We start from the raw sequence: 8,796 nt of genomic DNA, 5'->3' as shown, positions 1-8,796 counted from the left end.
AGAGGACTGAGTATGTTATATTAACACAATTCTTAATATAGAAATCTGTAAGTCACGTGGCATCCGTAGCTAGTGTAAAGTCATGGTGTAACGGAACCATATCGGAACCAGAACCGTATCGGCAATTTAGAATTGCACTTGTACTTAATGGTTTTGAAAGAAACAAAAAAATATAGATCATCTTGGGATTCCAGGGCCATACATAAAGAGATTTGCAACAAGTCATACTCCAGCCGTGGTAAGTAAAAATGCACTTCTTGTAACATGTGAGAATCTATAAACAAGACATTCACGTGCCACCACGCAATAGTTTGTTTGTTTGTAATTAAGCACAAAGCCTCACAATGGGTTATCTGTGCTCTGCCCACCACGGGTATCAAAACCCGGTTTCTAGCGTTATAAGTCCTCAGACATACCGCTGTGCCATTGGCTTCCTATCGTGCCTCACGATCCAGAAAGGATTACCATATTTACTTTGATAACTTATTATGCCGATTGAAATAGTCATCACTTCTAGCTGTAATAAATCGTACAAAAACAAAACAAAAAAAAACACGGCAAAAGCTAACAAAGCTTTATCGATGACCTGGGACTTCAACTTTCACAATGGCGTCACGTGAGTGTAGATAATAAATGTTTCCTAGCAATATGCTTGATCTAAATCAATTTATGTCTAACAAATATGGTTTATATCCTATAAATAATTAGCTATTTTATATTTTGCGTTACTTGAACACAATAAACTTAACAATAGTATTTAACAAATAAGAATTTGAGTAATAGGAATTATTGCCGTTCCTTGTCATACTCGCTAACCCTAACTAAACTTAAATGGGGTCTTATCAGACAAGGACATTTCCGAGCATGTAAACAAATATGATTAACACGAAAACATTTTCAAAAACACAAATAAATTATTTTAAACAATCCTGATTTTTGATCTGTTTCTGAGTCTAGATAAAAAGTTTTTCTAAAAGTAATCCTTTGTAGGTTTATTTTTCATAACTTGGCATTGTTTAATTGAAACTTACGAAGACTTTGTTTAAATCAAATAAAAAACAGCTAAAGCTAAACAAGCTCTAATACTTAAGAACCAGAAATGCTACATACTGAAAGGAATAATCAAACCTAACTACAAAGGAGCAAAAATCACTCGCTTCACAAAATTCCAGATTTTCATTCATTCCTTTAACATATACAATCAATTAATATTTTGGACGAAGTGACGTAAGTAAGGCTGAGAAGGGTATTGTTCATTTTAGGCATCATGGGATGTGTTTTGAAATAATTCTTTGCAGTTTTGAGCTTTTTTTTTTTTTTCGGGGAGAAATGGAGTTTGTTTGTAGTCTGTGTTCTTGCCCACTACAAGTATCGAAACCCGGTTTCTAACAATGTAAGTCCGCAGACATGCCGTTGTGTCACTAGAAGGCAGGGACGTAGGGATAATGTCCTATTACGTAGGCAAACGTCAAATATTGGAAAATAGGAGTCGTTAAATAAGTTCTTATGTGTTTAATCACTTAAGTATTCTTGCGTTCGTCCGTGTGGCTTTAAGACCAGAAGATCATCATAACTCAGTGTTTAATATCCATTTTTAGATGAATAAAAATAACAAATACAGAAAGGTGTTGAGGGGAGAATATCACCTGCTTTTTCCAAACGTTGTTTAACTTCTCTGTTCTATTCCGCCGACTCCACTACAATTCATCTCTGCTATACAATGCAACTCATTCACGTGAAACTTTCACTAGTTATAACTGAAAAGGAGCGTGACTCCCTCGTGTCAGAAGGATCTCCCAGCTGTTCAGATGGCAGCACCGTGCATTACAGTGACGAATGAGTCACTGTGCGGAGTAATTACTCGGGTAAACAAACAAAAAAGAAAGTTTCTGTATGAAATATGCTTTGCCAGGACAAATGAATAAACAGTAAAAATATATTACGTAAAAAAAGCACGTTCTCTCTCTCTCTCATTTTTTTTATCTTACTTCAAAAAATCACAGTTCTCGGCTTTTCATGGAATTTTATGGAAAATTCTTATATATTAATCTATATCACTGAAAGATAATAAATCCCGAGTGCTAAAGTCTAACTGTTAAGCTACATATATTCAAATACAAAGTGTGCGTGTAAACAAAACCTAAACCTACACCAAGCTATCTCCAAAAGACAACAACATGAACTATCAACCTAGCTGACTTGATGAGTTCCGATATAGCTCGGAACTGGAGAACTCGACAAATGAGAGATTTATTACCCGATAAAAGGAAATACGATTCATATCAACATCAGGTGAACAAACTTAACTGTTAAATTTAGTCTGAAAGCTGGATAACCTCAAACACTCTCGCTGTGAAAGTGGCCTCAAATACATAGGAAAGCTTTTTTAAAGTATGTTACTCCACTCCATTGGCCTGCCAGTAATTCTTAAGCTAGCTAAAGTGTATATATGTCACTTGTTTTAAAATTTTGGCCCATGGTTATAAAGTAAAAAAACTCTACTCAAAACTTGGTTAGTCTACCCAAGTAGAATGAAAGGTATCAATAATCTGGTAAGAACAACTTAAACCACTGTTCTTACCAAAGTATTGATACCTCTGCGTGGCTATCAGCTGACACAGTGAGTTTAGTAAAAATGTAAACTCCACTTATCCATTTCACGTGATGCTGGACAGACTTACATTACGTTCTCTGTTCCTTAGTTTTCAAATCCTATATACCCGGCTAAAATTAACTATTCACATTTCTCGAATCATCTGTACTTTTCCTAGGTTATAAACTGTTATTATGACCACTAGAATGGGAGTCCACCTTTAACCATAGGTTAATGTATCATTCAGTGTATAACGTCCCCTCATTTCAGAAGGCTAGACTTATCTTTGTACATTTATTTTCTAGTTTGTTAGGTTTACACCCACATGGCAACAGAAGCTCTAGTCCCCATCAAGTTGGCTTTTCCGCTCATCATTACAGAAAAAAATACTGAGACCCTAAAGATTTTCTTAACGATACTATCCCGGCGGTCGTCAAGCGTAATTCTCCCTCCTTTTGACCCAAGCCAGTGGTCACTCTTGTACCGAAGTTAACAAATACTCTCTGCTTGAAAGTACAAGCCAAGAATCAGATCTACAGTTTTTAGAATTTATCTTGTTTTTCTCTAAAATGTTGTACTTTTTCCTTCTCCAGAACGATGAAGCTTTATAACTAATTATTTGCGGATTTTCTCTACTACAACGAGACTTAACGTCCTAGGTTACTCGTAGCAACTCTCTAGGTGTGCTCTTTTTTAGGAACTTTTATTATCTAGATTAGGATAAGGCCTTTTTTTTTCTTTTACTTACTTCTACCACGTCTGCCAGGAGCTGTTTACAGTGAGCCAGCGAAATCTGAAAATGTAAATAAAATGTAAGACATTTCTGAGTAATTAACACTTAAGTGAAAAATATGTTCAAACTAAGAGAAAAGGAATGAGTCATGTTGTGAGATAGAAGTAAGTAGACTCGTAAAAAAGAGGTGAGGTTGTAAGGAAATAAGTTATGCGTGTAATAATGTAAGTAAACGACCAAGTAAGAAGATTTGTAATGAAGTAAACTTTAAAGTAGTTAAAAAGTAAACGCGTAAAAGGTAAGGAGCATGTAATTGTATAAGAATAATATTATAAGTGGATACAAAGTAGTAGTTTGTTGGATTTAGCGAAAAGCTACTAGATGGCTATTACACTAACGGTCCCTAAGTTTGACGTTCTACACTAGAGGGATAGCAGTTCCGAAACTAGGGGCGATTATCGCAGATGCGAAGTAAATAATATTGTAAGAAAAAACTAAGCAAATTAAAAAAATATATGAAGTAGACTTGGGTTAATTAAGAAGTAACGTGTAATTAGGTTAGTTGTTTGTATCATAAATAGAAGTTAATAAACATAAGTTATATTTTGAGCAAATATTTAAATAAAAGGCAAAGAAGGTAAGAAGGAAATTTTTAAATATCTAAGAAATAAACGTTTAACCAAAAGGTATTCTAACCTATTAGTAAGCAGTTAACACTTAAGTAAATGGTAAGCCTAACTTGTTAATACAAAACGTTCTGTTGTGTGATCTTTTCGTTTGTTGTTAAGCGCAAAGCTACACATTGGGCTGTCTGTGCTGTGCCCATCACGAGCATGGAAGCCTAGTTTTTAGCATTATAAGCCTTCAGACTTCTCGCTGAGACACTTAGGGGCACGTGTGATCTACGTGACGCTTTAAATCAGCGTCTAACTACCCTGCTTAAGATTTAGTACAATATCTGGTCTATTCTCGTTCAATTTAATGAAATTTATAATTTCATGATGTATTTTAGACAACAAAAAATAATTAATTAAGACTGGGGGGAGATAAAACTTTAATATTAAGACACATATTTCAAGATATTCATTCCATTCCGAATTAAAACCGAATATTAATTAGACTAAATACAACGATAAAATTAAAGCCAGTTTTAAATCAGTCATGGTAATAACTCTTATAACTATGTAGGGTTTAACAACAAGACCACAGGTCAGTGAAGAAGCGGTCATCGACCTCCAACAAAAATGGACATATACAAAGAGGCGGTCTGATGAAGACATAGTGAACGTGCAGAAGCACTCCTACAGTATCGATCGATACCGATTCTCAAACGCCAGACGGTCGCCCAGCGAGACGACTACACAGACCATATACCTCCCAAGTGGACGGGCGCAAGTTACGCAGGGCGAATAGTTTGGCATCTTACATAAGTATCAAGTAAGTGTTCTTTAAATAGTCTGTTCAAAGGCAGTTTGGACTTTTTGGGCTTTCAAACTCTTAACCGAAACATTAAGCAGTCGCGAAATGTTAAAACAGATTTTAGTTTTAGAAAGCATATTGTTAAATATGCATCTGAGCTTCCAGTCTAAAGGTGATGGCTTCGCCATTTCTTGTACTATTCCTATTCACTTGTTTGTTTCAGAATTTTCACGCAAAGATACACGAAGGGGTTACCAGTGCCGGATTAACCATTAGGCAAACGAGGCAGCTGCCTCAGGACCCCCCGCAAATATATTGTTAACATTATGAATATTGCGATATTTGATTTATATATTTATTTCTTATATTTGAATATTTGTTTTTATAACAATAAAGTTTTTTATTATTATTATTATATTTGAAAGGGCCTCCATTAGGATATTTGCCTGAGGGTATCCACATATCTCAATCCGGCCCTGCCTGTGCATAGCTGTCCCTAATTTCGAAATTATAGACTAAAAGAACGGCAAATAGTCAACAGCACACAACGCCAACTCCCAGGCCACTCTGGTTGGACCGAATAATGGAATTTGACTGTCATTATTATATCGCACCTACAGCTCCAAAGTGCGTAACGCATTTTTGCGTCAACGGGCCAAGAACCTCGAATAATCAAACTGACAGTCAGAGCAATTTAGAACTCGGACACGCCAAGTCCAGCACTGTACACATCCAAATTATTTTCGTGACTGTTTTAAAAGGTATTTCATAAGAAAAAACAACAACAACAGTAAATCCAGTACTGGATAAGCGTCCTTGTAATATTACGTGTAACAATAATGGAAAACAAACAAAATGAAATGTTGTTCTACAAAGCATTCCGTTCCGGAGCTGTCTCGGTAAATCGGTTCAACCAAAAAAAAGGATATGAATAATTATTATTATCAAAAGTTATAAAAGTTGATGTTACAGGTTGCGTTACTACAGGTTGCGTTACAGAATAACTAAGACAACCAAACTTCATAAGTCCAAAGAAACACTAACGTTGTGCTGTCTACAATGCCTGTCAAAAGATAAATAAAATAGAAACAGATAAATTAAGATACCATTTTTAAAATGCATAAAACGCTAGGCTCATTTACCTATAACTTAAATCGTGTTTATTATTTTTTTATATTCCAATATTAATTACTCTCGTAGTATTGAGAGCCCTCTGGTGTTCTTTGGTTATTTGTGGTGTCAGTTTCAAACATACTGTTTAAAATAAAAAGTAGAACGCGTATAGTCAGTTATTTCACCCACGGCAGTCAAAATTATTCAACATTTTATGTATGCATAAATAAATATAGGAATATTTTTCGCGTTTATTGTGGATTATTTCAATCCTTCGTTCTGATTCCTAATTTTTTTTTTTCTGTCATGTTTTGAGAGTCCTGTGTGATAGCCATAGATGTGGACAATGACAAACAGCAGGTTTTCACCAAAACCAGCGCACGGTCTTCTGTGGAAACTTACCACAGTAACACGGCCTGCACGTGCCCGCGTGTGAAAATCTCATTGTTGTTTAGTGCATCAGGGTTGCCAGGTTGGCATTTTTCTACCGTGGCTGGCCATTAAAATTTAGGTTTGCCCCTTTTTTCATATTTTGGCCAAAAATGTTTGAGTAAATTTGTTCAATTTTCCGTACAATTTTATTTCGTTTCTGTTTATATTTATATATACCTCTACGAGATGAAACGATGCTTGTACAACTTCGTACAAGACTACTAGCGCTGTATTAATAAGTAGTGGTAGAACGTTTTACATGCTGTGACGTGTATTTCAGTGCGGACATTGAAGAAATTAAACGAGTTTTATTTCTTAAATCTGATAACCTAAGTGGAAACCGTATTATGATATTGCGAAAAGAAAGTAACAAAACAAAATGAGCAAATTGCCTTAGAGGAACAAGAAGAAGATGAGGACTTAACAATTTTATTGTAATTTGAGACGAGTTATTTTAATTCTTAGTGTATTGTTGCGTCAGCGAGTCACATGACTACCGTGACGCCACGTTTCTAGAACTATCCCGTATCTTGGCGAATGCTCTAGTATTTGCTAGATATAGGGTAGTTTGGTATATATAAGAGGGGACAACGTGACGCGAGATAAAGGTAATGCAATGTGTGTGGAGATAGTGAGTAATTGATCTGCAGTCAGAAGTATTATTGAGCACGTTCGTTGTTATAGCGTTTGTTTAGCGCGATTGTTGAAGTTAAGTGTATCGGTAAAGTTGTATTCGGAAAGAATAAACCAGGTTTATTAAGTAAAGAACTTGTGTCGCTAAAGTTTCGTCGGAACGAAGTTACGGAAAGTTAATTAACAAACGGAGACGTAACAGTATTATAATTTTTTTATTATATATTATAATAAAATATGATATTTTTAAGATCGATTTTTGTTTTATAGTAGTGTTTTGTATGGAGTTTAGGAGTTGGCCTTTTTTAACCATTAATCTGACCATAAATCTTCACAACCATCTGGCAACCCTGTAGTGCATTGTTGTTACGTCACGATCACTGAAGACAGAAAATCGCTTCGTTTCCAGTCCGATTTCCTTTCATTTGAAACGTACATGTGCGAATTTTCATTAATAACCGAAGGATCGATATGATGCAGCTTCAGTCTTTATCTTTCATCACAGTTTACCTCGGCAAATAATCTAAGTTATTGGGGTTTAACGTTAAAAGCACTTCTTTCCAGACAGCTCCAGAGCATTTTTAAATCAAAATATTCGCTTTGAAAAAGCAGTCTCTTCGGGAATAACTCTCAGCCACGTGAATAATGAAACATTACAGCAAACTCAGGTTTATACTTTGTACGAGTCACGTGCTTTTTTCAACTTTCTGAAATATTTAGAGAAACACTAATTTAAAATTGCACATTCTAGTTATTTCTAATATGGGGAATCTAATGAGTTTCATTTCAAAGAGCTTTCTTCATCAAAAGGTTTTTAGCACATTAACGTGACTGTTTCGGTGTTTTTTGTTTCATAAATTTGTATAAAGCCACACAAGAGCTATCTGCGCATAGCTTTCCTTAATTCTGAACTGATAAACTAAAGAGAAGGCAGCTAATCAACAGTACCTTCAACCTACTTTTAAGCTACTGTTTCTGGTCGGATTCTAGGATTTGACTGTCACTCGTACAACACACCTACAGCCCCAAAGTGTGGATCGCGTTTTTATGACAAGGAGTCTCGAACCACGAATCCTCAGATTCACAGTACTAACCACTATACTAAGCCCAACCTCAAGTTAAAATGAATTTGGTCTGTCAAGTGCTATAAATCTGTTTGAATTAATGTTATAATATCACATGAAAATCGTGTACTTAAAGTTCAAAACCAAGTTTGTATATTAATTTGTTAATCTTTTAAAAGACAAGTTCTCGTACATGAAGGCGAAACGGAATGATATTAATATATTCATCGAAATACGTACATTTATTTTTCGCTGGAAATGCTGCATTATTTCTCCGAGGGGGGTTCTTGACGATGACCAACATGTCTTTAAAAATAAAACGATGACTTGTTGTTCGAGCTTTGTTTTGTTATAAAAATTAGTACCGATTATTTTTCTTTTCTAAAAATTACAAAGCCGGGCGTTCCACACTTGTATGCCATGGGTGCGCTATTAGAGTGACAGTCAAATCCCACTATTTGGTCAGATAAGAATGGCCCACGAGAAGGTGCTGGATATTTTGACTATCTGCCTTCTCTCTAACCTATCAATTCCAAACTTGGAGAAGGCTATACGTAATTAGCCCTAGAGTAGTTTTGCACGAAATTCTGAAACAAAAACAACAACAGAAAATGTAAATATTACGGTTAACAAACGTCCGTGTAGTAGTATTATATCTTTAATAAACATTACGGTTAACAAACGTTCGTGTAGTAGTATTATATCTTTAATAAACATTACGGTTAACAAACGTTCGTGTACTAGTATTATATCTTTAATAAACATTACGGTTAACAAACGTTCGTGTAGTAGTATTATATCTTTAATAA

General features: G+C 35.2%; 1 protein-coding gene across 1 annotated transcript in view; it reads left to right on the top strand.

Moving 5' to 3' along the window:
* The first annotated feature begins 3,816 nt into the window (after positions 1-3,816).
* The window catches only part of LOC106472381 (alpha-crystallin B chain-like), a 36,781-nt gene continuing 31,801 nt past the window's right edge, over positions 3,817-8,796 (top strand). The window contains exons 1-2 of the mRNA XM_013933020.2: positions 3,817-3,963; positions 4,515-4,763. The gene's annotated coding sequence lies outside the window, so the exon portion shown is untranslated. The remainder of the gene's footprint in view (positions 3,964-4,514; positions 4,764-8,796) is intronic.

Source organism: Limulus polyphemus, unplaced genomic scaffold (genome assembly GCF_000517525.1).
Source record: "Limulus polyphemus unplaced genomic scaffold, Limulus_polyphemus-2.1.2 Scaffold5286, whole genome shotgun sequence".
NCBI classification, from domain to species: domain Eukaryota; kingdom Metazoa; phylum Arthropoda; class Merostomata; order Xiphosura; family Limulidae; genus Limulus; species Limulus polyphemus.
The sequence above is the reverse complement of the archived record's forward strand: the minus strand, read 5'-3'. Positions and strand labels throughout refer to the sequence as shown.